This window comes from Budorcas taxicolor, chromosome 1 (assembly GCF_023091745.1).
Source record: "Budorcas taxicolor isolate Tak-1 chromosome 1, Takin1.1, whole genome shotgun sequence".
NCBI lineage: Eukaryota > Metazoa > Chordata > Mammalia > Artiodactyla > Bovidae > Budorcas > Budorcas taxicolor.
Window position 1 is genome coordinate 83,811,750 of NC_068910.1, and position 13,480 is coordinate 83,825,229.

The window sequence follows — 13,480 nt, forward strand, 5'->3', positions numbered from 1 at the left end:
GCAGTACATACAACACAGTATCAAAAAAATCCAACAAAAAAATGGGCAGAAGATCTGAAGAGACATTTTTCCAAATAAAACATACAGATGGCCAATAGGCACATGAAAAGATGCTCAACATTTCTAATAATCAGAGAAATTCAAACAAAAACAAATATATCACCTCACACCTGTCAGAATGGCTCTCATCAAACAAATAAATGTTGGCAAGAATGTAGAGGAAAGGAAGTATAAGCTGATGTATCCACAATGGAAGACAATATGGAGGTTCCTCAAAAAACTAAAAACAGAACTACCACATGATCCAGCAATTCTACCACTGCATACATATCTAAAGAAAATGAAAACACTAATTAAAAAAGATACAGGTACCCCAATGTTCATAGCAGCAGCATTATTTACAATTGCCAAGATACAGAAGCAATATAAGTGTCCATCAATGAATGAGCAAAGAAGCTGTGGTGTGGTATGGTGCATGTGTGTATATATGAAATGGAATACTATTCAGCCATAAAAAGAATGACATATTGCCATCTGCAAAAATGGATAGGCTATATGTTATAAGGATATATATTGTATAGGACAGGGAACGTAGTCAATATTTTATAATAACTATAAATGGAGAATGGGGCTTCCCAGATGGCTCAGTTGTAAAGAATCCATTTGCCAATACAGGAGACATAAAAGACACGAGTTCAATCCCTGAGTCTGGGAAGATGCCCTGGAGGAGGAAATGGCAACCCACTCCAGTATTCTTGCCTGGGAAATTCCATAGACAGAGGAACCTGAAGGCCTATATAGTCCATAGGGTTGCAGAGAGCAGAACAATTGAGGGACTGAGCACTGGGCACACGTAAATGGAGAATAACTTTTAAAAATTGTAAATCACTGCATTGTACACCTGTACCTTATTTAATATGTGCATCAACTATACTTAAATTTTTTTAAAAAAATTCAAATGGATAAAGAAGACGTGATACAAACACACACACACACAGTGGAATTCTCTGTTCAATTCAGTTCAGTCGCGTCCAACTCTTTGCAACCCCATTCATCGCAGCACATCAGACCTCCCTGTCCATCACCAGCTCCCGGAGTTTACTCAAACTCATGTCCATCGAGTCGGTGATGCCATCCAGCCATCTCATCCTCTGTCATCCCCTTCTCCTCCTGCCCGGAATCCCTCCCAGCATCAGAGTCTTTTCCAATGAGTCAACTCTTTGCATGAGGTGGCCAAAGTACTGGAGTTCCAGCTTCAGCATCAGTCCTTTCAATGAACACCCAGGACTGATCTTTAGAATGGACTGGTTGGATCTCCTTGCAGTCCAAGGGACTCTCAAGAGTTTGCCTTGAGTTTCCAGGTTCCTATGCAATATTGCTCTTTATAGCATCGGACTTTGCTTCTATCACCAGTCACATCCACAACTGGGTATTGTTTTTTTCTTTGGCTCCATCCCTTCATTCTTTCTGCAGTTATTTCTCCACTGACCTCCAGTAGCATATTGGGCACCTACCAACCTGGGGAGTTCCTCTTTCAGTATCCTATCATTTTGCCTTTTCATACTGTTCATGGGGTTCTCAAGGCAAGAATACTGAGGTGGTTTGCCATTCCCTTCTCCAGTGGACCACATTCTGTCAGACCTCTCCACCATGACCCATCCGTCTTGGGTGGCCCCACAGGGCATGGCTTAGTTTCATTGAGTTAGACAAGGCTGTGGTCCATGTGATCAGACTGGCTAGTTACTCAGCAATAAAATTGAATGACATTTTTCTATTTGCAACAACATGATGTAACTGGAGGATACTGTGCTTAGTGAAATAACTCAGACAAAAAAAGGCAAATACTATGGATTGGCCCAAACATCCATTAATTTTTTTTTCTATAAGAGGGCTCTAGTATAGCACTTTGCTGTCTTTAACTTCATTCAAAACAGTTTTGTAAGATTGTGACATAAAATCAGCATGCATTTTTAAAAAATCAAAATTTTTGAATTTTTGTATAGCTATTTTAGTACTGAAAATAAATGAAAGAAGCAACATTTTGGCACATTATGCTTTATTATTTCAAGAAAGGTAAAAATACAACCGAACAGCAAAAAGTAAAAAGATCTGTGCAATATAGGGAGAAGGTGCGAGACTGATCAAACATGTCAATAGTTTCATGCTGGAGACTTCACTGGACGATGTTTCATGGTCAAGTAGACCAGCTGAAGTTTATAGTGATCAAATCAAGACATTAACTGAGAGCAATCACATGACACCACACAGGAAATAGCTGACATACTCAAAGTATCCAAATCAAGCACTGAAAAATCATTAATGATTTGCACCAGCTTGGTTATGTTAATCGCTTTGATGTTTGGGTACCACAGGAGTTAAGCTGAAAAAAACTTTCTTGACCATATTTCCACATGCAATTCTCTACTTAGACATGATGAAAGTGTTCTGTTTTTAAAGCACATTGTAACAAACAATGATAAGTGGATATTGTACAATAATGTGGAACTTAAGAGATCATGCAGTAAGTGAAATGAACCGCAATCAACCACACCAAAGGCCAGTCTTCAACCAAAGAAGCTGACGTTGTGTATATGGTGGAATTGAAACGGAGTCCTCTATTTTGCGCTCCATCCAGAAAATCAAATGATTAATTCCAACAAGTACTGCTCCTAATTAGACCAACTGAAAGCAACACTTGATGAAAAGCATCCAGAATTAGTCAACAGAAAATGTGTAATCTTCCATCAGGACAAGGCAAAACTGAATTTTTTTTTTTCTATGACCAGGCAATATCTGTTACAGCTTGGCTAGGAAATTTTAAATCATCCACCATATTCACCAGACACTGTACCTCTGCATTTCCATTTATTTCAGTCTGTACAAAAGTATCTTAATGGAAAAATTCTCCATTCCCTGGAAGACTGTAAAAGACACTTGGAACAGTTCTTTGCTCAAAAAGATAAAAAGTTTTGGCAAGATGGAATTATGAAATTGTCTGGAAAATGGCAGAAGGTAGTGAAATAAAACAGTGAACACATTCATTGCTCAATAAAATTCTTGATGAAAATGAAAAATGTGTCTTAAAAACTGAAGCAACATTTTGGCCAACCCAATATGGCTCAAAACTCTCCAAATGAGGCTTCAATAGTATGTGAACTGAGAACTTCCAGGTGTTCAAGCTGGATTTAAAAAATGCAGAGGAACCAGAGATCAATTGCCAACATCTGCTGGATCACAGAAAAAGCAAGAGAGTTCCAGAAAAGCATCTACTTCTGCTTTATTGACTATACCAAAGCCTTTGACTGTGTGGATCACAACAAACTGTGGAAAATTCTTCGAGATGGGAATACTAGATCACCTTACCTACCTTCTGAGAAACCTGTATGCAGGTCAAGAAGCAACAGTTAGAAATGGACATGGAACAACAGACTGCTTCCAAAAACTTATATGCAGAGTACATCAGATGAAATGCCAGGCTGGATGAAGCACAAGCTGGAATCAAGATCTGCAGAAGTATCAATAACCTCAGATATGCAAATGACACCACACATGGCAGAAAGCAAAGAAGAACTAAAGAGCCTCTTGATGAAAGTGAAAGAGGAGAGTGAAAAAGCTGGCTTAAAAACTCAGCATTCAAAAAATGAAGACCATGGCATCCGGTCCCATCACTTTATGTCAAATAGATGGGGAAACAATGGAAACAATGACACACTTTCTTTCCTTGGGCTCCAAAATCGCTGCAGATGGTGACTGTAGCCACGAAATTAAAAGACGCTTGCTCCTTGGAAGAAAAGCTATGACCAACCTAGACAGCATATTAAAAAGCAGAGACATTACTTTGCCAACAAAGGTCTGTCTAGTCAAACTATGGTTTTTCCAGTAGTCATGTCTCACATGGATGTAAGAGTTGGACCATAAAGAAGGCTGAGCACCAAAGAATTGATACTTTTGAACTGTGGTATTGGAGAAGACTCTTGAGAGTCCCCTGCACTGCAAGGAGATCCAACCAGTCCATCCTAAAGGAAATCAGTCCTGAATATTCACTGGAAGCACTGATGCTGAAGCTGAAGCTCCAATACTTTGGCTACCTGATGCGAAGAACTCACTCATTGGAAAAGACCCTGATGCTGGGAAAGATTGAAGGCAGGAGGAGAAGGGGATGACAGAGGATGAGATGGTTGGATGGCATCACCAACTCTATGTACATGAGTTTATGCAAGCTCTGAGAGTTGGTGATGGACCTGGAGGCCTGGCGTGCTGCAGTCCCTGGAGGTCACAAAGAGTTGGACATGATTGAGCAACTGAACTGAACTGAATATATTAATATGATTCCACTTATATGTGGAATCTATAATACAAAGTAAATGAACAAACAAAACAAAACAGAAACTAACTCATAGATACAGAGAAGAAACTGGTGATAGCCAGAGGGGAAGGGGTGGGGGAATGGATGCAATAAACAAAGGACATTGGAGGCACAAACTTCCAGTCATATAATAAATGTCATGGGATGAATAGAAAGCATAAAAAATATATTCAACAATATTATAATAATTTTGGTGATAGATGGTTACTTGATTTATCATGGAGATCATTTTATAATGAATATAAATATCAAACCACTATGTTGTACACCTGAAATCAATATCACATACCAACTATGCTTCAATAAAACATAATAAAAATAAATTAAAACAATTTCTTTTCCCCATGTTTCTAAACAATTCTGTTTTTATGATCCCTGTGGTTTTGTTTGCTCTTAGAATTACCATTAGATACTCTATCTACCTGGGCTTCCCTGGTGGCACAGTGGTAAAGAATCCGCCTGCCAATGCAGGAGATGCTAGAGATGTGGGTTCGATCCCTGGGTCAGGAAGATCCCCTGGAGTAGGAAATGGCAACCCACTCCAGTATTCTTGTCTGGAAAATTCCATGGACAGAGGAGCCTGGCAGGCTACAGTCCATGAGGTTGCAAAGAATTGGACATGACTGAGCAACTGAGTGCACACACACACTCTACCTACCTGCATTCTTTAATGACTCGTGTACAGTAGGAAAACTCGCCTTTCCCCTAAAATGATAGTCAGATGTTCTAACATGATTTTTCAAAAAATTAACTTTTGATGCATTCATTTGAAATACCATACTGCTTGTAAGTAAGTCTTTCACAGGAACATTATATTTCTGGATTTTATGTTTTACTAAGGCACTTGACTAATATTTCCTTCACATTGTGAACCAGTCTATTCATTGATTAGAAACACAGGATAGCTGTACCATCCTGAGGATTTAGAGGACTTCATGTCCTGCTTCTTAATTTATGTGTGCACATGAGTTAAATGTTATAAACTAGCTCTTTGGATTCTATAGAATAGTTTGCTGTAAAGGTGTTATTGCTATGTGACACTGTTCCTGGCCCTGAGAAGGAAACCTGAGGCAAGTTGACCCACCGGAGTTTTTCCTTTTAAAATCTGCAGTTAAGAGAATACATGAGTCTGAGAATACATGAGTCTGCCTTGTTTTTAAAACTAAAGGGACATAAGGTCTTGTAAATTATGGCGTGGCCATATTTTACCAAGTTGACTGAATATAAGAACAATAAGACTAACAGCTGAAATGAATGAAGCAGATACATAAAGATTCAGAGGTCAGTGATTCAGAGGTCAGTGATTGCAAGCAATTTATGTTGGCTTTCTATGTCCCTATTCTAGACCGTACAAAGACCTATCTTTGTTCTAGACTTGGAATCCCATGAAAAATCTCTTAAATCCTTATTAAGTTTTTTTATATAAGTAGCATGAATACATTTCTAATACCATAGATGCCCTTATCTTATCCAAATGGAAGCTTGTTGGTTTATTAAAAGGACACACAAGAGAGAAGCTTACGAGACACAAACATTTAGGAAGTCTTGTAATCTGACCGTGTGCTTTACAGCAAGAACAAAGAGTTTCTATTAATACAATAAGTTGCTTAATCAGAGATTATTTAAGAGTTCTGCTCTACTCACAACAGATAATTCAATTTTCCTTGGTAACAACAACATGCTGCATACTATTTTTTACATTTCTGTGTATACAAGACATGCTGCTGCTGCTGCTGCTAAGTCACGTCAGTCGTGTCTGACTCTGTGCGACCCCAGAGATGGCAGCCCACCAGGCTACCCCGTCCCTGGGATTCTCCAGGCAAGAACAATGGAGTGGGTTGCCATTTCCTTCTCCAGTGCATGAAAGTGAAAAGTGAAAGTGAAGTCGCTCAGTCATGTCTGACTCCTAGCGACCCCATGGACTACAGCCTTCCAGGCTCCTCTGTCCATGGGATTTGCCAGGCAAGAGTACTGGAGTGGGTTGCCATTGCCTTCTCCATACAAGACATATCCCTCAAGGAAATGTACAAAACAATTCTAACAGCTTCATAAAGGGCACATATGTAACCCGCACTCAAGTCAAAAAATGAAACATTAGCAGAAACACGGGAGCCTCCATAATGTTTCCTCCCAACAACTATGACCCTCTGCTCCCCCAAATCAAACACTATACTCTCTAGTAGCATTATAAGTGGACCTGTTGACACACTTTGTGTAAACAGACCTCAAAATTATTTTTCCTAGTACGATGTGTGATTAATCCACTGTAACTTGTCAGAGTAGGTCATTCATTTTTTTTGCTATATCTTACTTGTTTGCATGAATATAACTGAATTTACGTGTTCATTCATTGTTGATGGAAATGAGGTTGTTTCCAGGTTTTTGGCTACTACAAATAAAAGGCTGAGGTATATATTTCTGTAACATCTCTTGATGAAAATAGAGATGAGATGCAGTTGGATTTTTACACAGGAGTTAAATCCTTGGGTCATTCCTGGGTATGCTCAGCTTTCGTAAATAATGTCAAGCTGCAAGATCACCTACATAACTTTCTGGGCTCAGTGATATGTGAAAACTCAGAGTACTTCGTTCAAAAATGATTAAGAATCTCAAGACAGAAACAACAGAACATTAAAACAAGTGCAGGGCCCTCTGTGACAACACACGTCATTCACTCACAAGACTGGTCCTGCCAAACTCTCTCCCAAAGTGGTTGCACCAATTTTTATACTCCAGAGTTTTTCATGTCATTGCTAAAGTTGCTTTGGTTGTGTCCAACTCTTTACGACTCCATGGACCATAGCCCTCTAAGCTTCTCTGTTGATGGGATTCTCCAGGCAAGAATACCGGAATGGGTTGCCATTTCCTACTCCAGGGAATCTTCTGGACCCAGGGATTGAACACACATCTCTTGAGTCTCCTGCATTGGCAGGCGGGTTCTTTACCACTAGCACCACCTGGGAAGCCTCTTCATGTCATTGGGTTCATGAAATTGGGAGCCTTATAACTGGGCTGATAAATGGTTATAAGGGCTAGCCACAGAATTCTAGTTCAGGGGGAGAAAAAATGTGGGAAAACACTTTGTTTAATAAAGCTCACATGGAAAAGGGAAAGATTCTGAAGGAAAAACCATAGCAATCAAAATGAACACTAGACTTTATTCATGAGATAATATGAGAAATGTGTTTCCCTCTGAACTGAGTAGGAGAGGTGAGAGGTACAATGCAGAGAAGGGAAAGAAGAAAGAAAAGGTAGTGAAAGAAAAATTAGTTTGGATGGTGAAAAATGCCCATTATCAGACTTTTGTTAATAAAAGCTTGTAATTTTCAATATTAATTTGTTTGCCTTTCTAGATTTCAAGCATTTCTCCCTGTTTCCCACCAATAAATTTTCCTGATGCTGTGAGGATAGTTTCTTTGTAGATATTGATAGGGAATAATGTGCCTCATTTAAACAATGCCTCCATGGAAACAAGAAGAGATACCACAGTAGCAAAAATCTAGCAGAACCAATAACTGGAATCATGAATGCCCACAAGTCCACATGCCCTTGGGAAATTCTTGAAGCACTTAGACCTTCACAAAGCACAAAATATGGATTTCTGCTGATTTTATTTAAAGCAGGATCCACAAGCGCTGCATACATGAAGTCACTATTTCCATATCAATTGACGCCAATCATGCATACTGCATTGTTTCATCTCTGAATCAATGTAATATGATAGGAAAGCATTGTCTTCTTGTCAAAATAGAACAGCAATCATCTTTAATACTCAAGGGTTCCAGTATACCAGTAGACACTGGAACAGCCCGTAGAAGTAACAGCATTTCTGCAGACATGGCAAAATCCATTGGAGAGAATATGGTAACTAGTAGGATAAGATGGTGTCAATAATAAGCATCATTTTGATCAAGGGGACTGAAGCAGGTTGTGGCAGGGTTGGTGAGGTTCATTCCATGTAACGAGTAACCAAATTTGATGAAAAGCAGTCCAGGAATAGGTGTGTGTGGACTGAGGGTGGGAGTGGCAGAAAGTAGGGAGATAGGAGGAATTTTTCCAGGGGCAGATTCCTCAATAGCAAGTTAGAGCAAAGGTCACTAGAAAACAAGTTATACAAATTCTAGGAGCTTAAGAAGCTGCAAGTGACACTTTTTCTGGTGTTGTAAGTTATTTCTGTTTATACTTCCCAGCCAGAGTTTTGACCTTTATAAGCACATCAAAGACGGGTGCCTTATTTCATTTATCTTGATATGGCAAGTGAGTGGCATGTGTTAGTCGCTCAGTGGTGTCCAACTTTTTGCAACCCGATGTATTATAGCCCACCAAGCACCTCAGTCCATGGAATTGTCCAGACAAGAATACTAGAGTGGGTAGCCATTGCCTTCTCCAGGGGATCTTCCCAACCCAGAGATCAAACCGGGTCTCTGAACCACCAGAGAAGCCCTATCTTGGCATCCTTGGGCTTTAGCATAGCATTTGGCATATATCAGGCACTTATTAATGATTGTTAATTATCTGACATATGAATTAAATAAGGTGGCAAGCTTTTATTTAAAAAAACACAGAAATTTTTTTTCACCAATGAAAGTTATCTGAAAAGTTTACCAAAGTGAAAAAGTTATCCAAAAACCAAAATCATAATTTATAAAGAACCAAGGATATAAAAAACAAAGAAATCTAAGTTCCACTGGTTAAAGAGATGAATGTCCAGCCAATGTGAAAATTGTCAGAACCACAGGAATATAAAATGTAACCCTGAGAAGACATTGTATTTTTCTGAGAAAAAAAGAAGGGATTAGACAGAACTCTAAGTATGACCTTGGGCAAATAATTTAATCCATAAAAATCACAAATCTGGATCACACTTATTGTGAACTATTTTGTTGCCTGTGCCCAGCACACTAAACACTCCTGAGAAAAGACAGAGATCTGTTCAGACTCAGCACACTGTGAGTTCTTGCAGTCTAACATCAAACAACCCCACTGTATTCAGCAATCCCCTAATCATGATCAGTTTTTCTCCCCTCAGTGGCTAGTTCAAACCGTCTTTTCTCTGCTCTCTCCCTCCTTCTGAAAGATTGTTTCTATGAGCCATGAATGACACCATTCTTGGCCTCTGGAGGAGGGGAATTCGATCCGGGGCCAGTGACAAGGCTTGATTGCTCAGAGCTTTTGTGTAATGAAGTTTTACTGATGTATAAAAGAGATCGATAAAGCTTCTGTCAATGGAATTCTCCAAGCCAGAATACTGGAGTGGGTAGCCTTTCCCTTCTTCAGGAGATCTTCCCAATCTTGGGATTGAACTCAGATCTCCTGCGTTGCAGCCAGATTCTTTACCATCTGAGCCACCAGGGAAGCCCTGGTGTCCATGCAAATGTATGGCCTAACTTTAAAACATAGTAAAACAAAGACTTTCTTTTGACTTCTACTGAAGAAATTCACCTTCTCAGCACTATGAAATTTCTCTGAACTACCAAATTTTTCAGTGAGTTCAGCCCAGTAGCTTTTTCTCTTTTCCCACCTTACAGTATCTTTTAAACTCCTTGAAAAGGATTTAAGGGTTTCTCTTTAAACCCTTTAAATCTTTCAAACATACCTTCCATACTTCATCATTTTTGATAAATGATTTATTCTGCCAAACTAAAACCATTAAGGTCATCTTACTAGTTTCTTTTAAATCTTTGCACCTTACAACCCATCACTCACCAAGTCCTGTCAACTCTTCCCTGACACTGACTTTTAGATGTGTCCCTTGTTCTCATTGCCCAAATCCTTAACCATTTACGTTTGGGATAACGATATTACCTACTAGCTAGTTATATTAGCTAGGAAATACTGCATCAATAGATGATCCCAAAGCTTAATGGCAAAAAGGAAGAGAGTTTATTTCAAGTTTAAGATGTAGGTTGCTGGCGACTCTGCTTAGTGCTTCTTCACCCCAAGATTCTAGGTGATGAACCCACCCTCTTCTAAAAATTTGCGTCTCACAGTAAAAAGAAGAGATGATGGCAAACCAGAAGGCAGCTCTTGAAGTTTCTGCTTGGAAGTGTTTCTCACCACTTCTTATTGCTTCCATGAAGCACATTTCCTCTGTCTTCATGCTCTGCTCACCATCTGCCACCTCACCCAACCAGCAGTCCCACTGAAGAGTCTATATACTCTTCAGCATTCTCAGAAGATATTTCCTTGTGTACACTGAGACATTACAGATCCCCTCCAATAATTCCTCCCTAATATTGTCCATACTACACTCCTTAGACATTTAATAAATCAGTATATAGTGCTCGTATAGGTCTGGCTAGTTTGCACGTTAAATTGCATCTAGTTTCTCCAACTATATTGTATACATTTTGTGATCAAGATTAAGTCTTTATAATTGTCATTTTAATGCTTGATTTTTGCCTATTTTCAAATAATTCAGAAAGTATCTGATATAAAATAATTTGTAATTTCAGGCACACCATGAGATAGTTATGCTCCTAATTAGAAAGAGCTTGGTGAGGAATGTAGAGGAAACATAGAGCAATAAAAGGTAAATGTAGTTATGAGTGTTGGTTCTGAAGACAGACTACCCAGGTGCAAATCTGTGGCCCCATCACTTACAAACAGGGTAACCATTAGCAACTTACTTCATGTTTTTTGCTACATTATCTCCTATTGGACCAGTATATTAATATGATTATACCATATGATTGTTTCAAGGAAAAAATAAGTGAATACATAAAAAGTGATTATAAAATTGACTGGTACATATTAAGCCCTCAATAAAAATTAGGTGTTGTTGCTGCTACTGTTGGGTGGGTAGTCTATAGTCTCAAAAGAGATTTATTATTAATATTTTCTGTTCTCATGACTGTTAAGAATAAAGTATACAAGAAAATCCATATTTTCTGGTGGTACTTGCAAATCTGGTGTCAGGAAATAGAGATTCCAAATCTTAAAACAGTACTTAAATTACAAAGCTATTTTAAATATAGAAGTTATTTGTTTTAGAAAAAAAATTTTTTAATGTGTGTGTATAAACTTTTTTATGCTAATGAAGTGGAAAAATGGGATATCTGGGATGATAAGAGAAAACAAAAAGAAAAGAACACATGAATTTTGCAATTCAATATTATAAAAGATAGAGGTAATACAGTGATATTTATCAAGAAAATATTATGACAATAAAAATTAAAAGTGGTCAAATAATATCTTCTCTTTTATTTATTTTTAATTAAAGGATAATTACTTTACAGTGTTGTATTGGTTTCTGCCATACATCAGTGTAAATCAGCCATAGGTACATATATGTTCCCTCCTTCTGGAACCTCCCTCCCACCCTATCCCACCTCTTTACATTGTCACAGGGCACCAGGTTTGAGCTCTCTGTGTCATACAGCAAATTCCTACTAGCTATCCATTTTACATATGATAATATATATGTTTCAGTACAACTCTCTCAATTCATTCCACCCTCTCCTTCCCTACTGTGTTCACAAATCTGTTCTCTATGTCTGTGTCTCCACTGTTGCTCTGCAAATATGTTCATCATAACCATCTTTCTAGATTCCATATATATGTGCTAATATATGACATTTGTTTTTTCTCTTTCTGACCTACTTCACTCTGTATAACAGGCTCTAGGTTCATCCACCTCATTAGAACTAATGCAAGTGTGTTCCTTTTTATGGCTAAGAAATATTTCATTGTATAAATGTACCACAACTTCTTTATCCATTCATCTGTCAATGGGCATCTAGGTTGCTTCTATGTCCTAACTATCATGAATATGCTGCAATGAACATTGGGGTACATGTATCTTTTTCAGTTATGGTTTTCTCAGGGTAGTGGGATTTGTCAATCTCAAGTCCCCAGATTATGCCCCTCTTTTCCCCCCTTAGTAATTATAAGCTTGTTTGCTACATTTGTGACTCTATTTCTGTTTTGTAAATAAGTTCATTGGGTCATTTTTTAGATTCCACATGTAAGTGAATCTAGTAGTGGGATTTTGGGGTCATAGTAGTTTTATTCCTAGTTTGTTAAGGAATCATACACTGATCTCCATAGTGGCTATACTAATTTAAATTTCTACCAATAGCTCAAAAGGGTTCCCTTTTCTCCACACCCTCTCCAGCATTTATTGTTTGTAGATTTTTGTTTATGGCCATTTTGAAAAAGTGGTCAAATAATACATTCTTGTTTGAAGTTATAAAAGCAAATGTAACACACTTTGAGACACTCTAAGGGAAAAAAAAGAGTCAAATTCTTCAACTAGTGGTGCTGGGAAAATTGAACAGCTACAAGTAAAAAATGAAATTAGAACATTTTCTAACACCATATACAAAAATAAACTCGAAATGGATCGAAGACCTAAATGTAATGCCAGACACTATAAAACTCTTAGAGGAAAACATAGGCAGAACACATTCTTTGACACAGATCACAATTTTGATCCACTTCTTAGAGTAATGAAAGTAAAAACAAAAAATAAACAAATAGGACCTAATTAAACTTAAAAGCTTCTGCACAACAAAGGAAACCATAAACAAAATGAAAAGACAACATACAGAATGAGAGAAAATATTTGCAAACAAAGCAACTGACAAGGGATTCATCTCTAAAATATACAAAAAACTCATGCAGCTCTATGTCAAAAAAAGCAAACAATGTAATCAGAAAATGGGCCATGCCAGGGCAGCATATCTAAACACATTTTCCCAAAGAATACATAAAAATGGTCAAAAAGTACACAAAAAGATGCTCAACATTACTAATTATTAGTGAAATGCAAAGCAAAGCTACACCTCACACCAGTCAGAATAGCCATCATCAAAAAGTCTACAAACAATAAGTGCTGGAGAGGGTGTAGAGAAAAGGGAATTCTCCTAAACTGTTGGTGAAAGTAACGAGAAAGTGAAAGTTGGTCAGTCGTGTCCAACTCTTTGAGACCCCATGGACTATACAGTCCATGGAATTCTCCAGACCAGAATACTGGAGTGGGTAACCTTTCCCTTCTCCAGGGCATCTTCCCAACCCAGGGATCAAACCCAGGTCTCCTGCAGTGTAGGCAGATTCTTTACCAGCTGAGCCACCAGGTGGGAATGTAAATTAGTACAACCACTATGGAGAACA